The sequence below is a fragment of the Alligator sinensis genome, unplaced genomic scaffold (assembly GCF_000455745.1).
Source record: "Alligator sinensis unplaced genomic scaffold, ASM45574v1 scaffold77_2, whole genome shotgun sequence".
Lineage (NCBI taxonomy): Eukaryota > Metazoa > Chordata > Crocodylia > Alligatoridae > Alligator > Alligator sinensis.
The window spans coordinates 993457-995614 of NW_005842016.1; the positions used below are offsets into that span (position 1 = coordinate 993457).

The 2158-nt window shown below is 55.9% G+C and overlaps 1 protein-coding gene across 1 annotated transcript in view; it reads left to right on the forward strand.

The window, feature by feature from the left end:
• DNAH9 (dynein axonemal heavy chain 9) overlaps positions 1–2158 on the forward strand; it is a 524795-nt gene that overhangs the window by 99074 nt on the left and 423563 nt on the right. The window lies entirely within an intron of this gene.

Genomic DNA, 2158 nt, shown 5'->3' on the forward strand with positions numbered 1-2158 from the left:
CAGGTCTTTCTGCAGTCTTTCCCTCCCTACTAGCGTGCCCACCTCATCCCAAATTTTGGTATCATCAGCAAATTTGAACAGGTTGCTTTTCACCCCGTCGTCCAAATCGCTGATAAAGAAATTGAACAGCGCGGGCCCAAGGACCGAGCCCTGGGGAACTCTGCTGCCCACTTCCCTCCTGGTCAAATATGACCCGTCCACCACCACCCTCTGAGTACGACCCTTCAGCCAATTCGCAATCCATCTGACCATGTAGGCATCGATGCCACAGTCACCTAGTTTTTTAATGAGGATGGGGTGGCCGACAGTGTCAAAGGCCTTGCTGAAGTCCAGAAAGACTACATCCATGGCGACACCTGCATCCAATGCTTTTGTGACCTGATCGTAAAAGGCAATCAGGTTGGTCTGACATGACCTGCCCTTAATGAAACTGTGCTGGTTGCCCTTGAGCATCATTCCCGATGCCGGCCCATCACAGATGTGCTCCTTGATGATCTTCTCAAAGAGTTTCCCTCCCTCCTCCCTTTTTTAAAAATGGGGACCACATTGGCTATCTTCCAATCATCTGGCACCTGGCCTGAGCACCATGAGCGCTCGTAAAGCCGTGCCAAGGACCCTGCAATAACCCCTGCTAGCTCCCTCAACACCCTGAGGTGGAGAGCATCTGGACCTGCTGATTTGAACACGTCCAGCCCCTCCAGAAGCACTCTAACTCAGTCCTCCTCAACCTTAGGAGGTGCGTGTGTATATGTGCACATGCACAATGCACCCCTTACCTGACTGCCCTCCTCCTGCTGCCCCCAGCCCCTTGCAGGCTGGAATTCTGCCAGCCTGCAGAGAGCTCTTTGCAAAAGTGGAAAATCCATGTGTTTCTTTATTAAAATGAAAAAAAAAATAATGCATTTTTCTGAAGTAAAAGGGAAAGTCTACAGGGTTTTTTTCATTTTTCCATGGGAGACAAAAAGTCTGGATCCCTGCTTATGTACATATGACTGCTACAACATGACAGCTCCTGCACAGTCTGGAGCAATAGCACTCCCTCCACTTTTGAAATGGCTCCATGTGTATGTCTGCCCATGCTCAAAGGGTATGGATTGCTGTGTCTTGTTTGGGGTAAATATTGAGTGATTGAGGTTACCTTGTACACTGTGTTAGGATTTCCTGACTAGGCACTGAGTCTCAGATTTTCCCCACAATAGTTGCAGGGTGGTGGGGGAGGCCCCTATGGAGAAGGTGGCAGTGGCGCGAGTGGGGGAACGGGGTCGGGGAGCAAGGGGGGTGACAGAGGGAGTGCAGGGCTGGACACTGGGTTCTGCCCCTCTGACCCCCTGGGTGGGGGTGGGGGGGGAGTGGCTCTGGCCCCGAAGTGGTGAGGGTATGGGGCAAGGGTGAGGGTATGGGGAGCAAGCCTGGCCCTGGCTCTCTGTCCCCAACCCCCTCCCCTGGCAGGCCAGTGGTGCTGGCTCCGCCCCCACCTGCAGCAAGGCCAGTGTCGCTGGTCCCAGCCCCCTGACTCTGCAGGCGGCAATAACTGAGTAGATGCGGGGCAGCTGCGCTGGCCCCCTGTCCCCTGCAGGCCACAAAAATGGAGAGGATGGGGGGGGGCAAGGCCAGCACCTCTGGCCACACCCTCCTGGCTCTGCAGGAGGCAGCAATGGAGCAGATGGGGGGTGGGGCCAGCAGACGGAGGCAGAGGGGGAGAGGGGTGCAGCTGAAGGTGGGGTGGGGGAGCAAGGCTGGACACAAGCCACTGTCCCCCCCCCCCCCCCTCGTCATTTTTGACAGGCAATTAGCTAGTATATATATAAAAGCCTTAGTCAGTCTGTCTGTCTGTCTGTCTGTCCGTTATACTTTATTCACATTCTGGTTGTCTTGGTAGCCAATCAGAGTGCTCCAAGAGTGTTCTGGACAGGAGGTGGTGGCAGAGGCGTGGCAGAGTGCTACTGTCATGGCAGGAACAGAGGGACAGAGCAGGCTGGGGGAGGGGGCGAGGCCAGTGGTGTCAGCATGGGGTGCTGGCCAAGGGGGATGGAGGAGATGGCTGGGCAAGCTTCCCCCCTACCCCTCTGCTCCTTGGAGGTGGTGGCAGTGGCATGGGGGGTGGAAGTGGAGTTGAACCCGCCACAGTGGGGAGGGGGCAGTGGGGAATGGGGTCGGG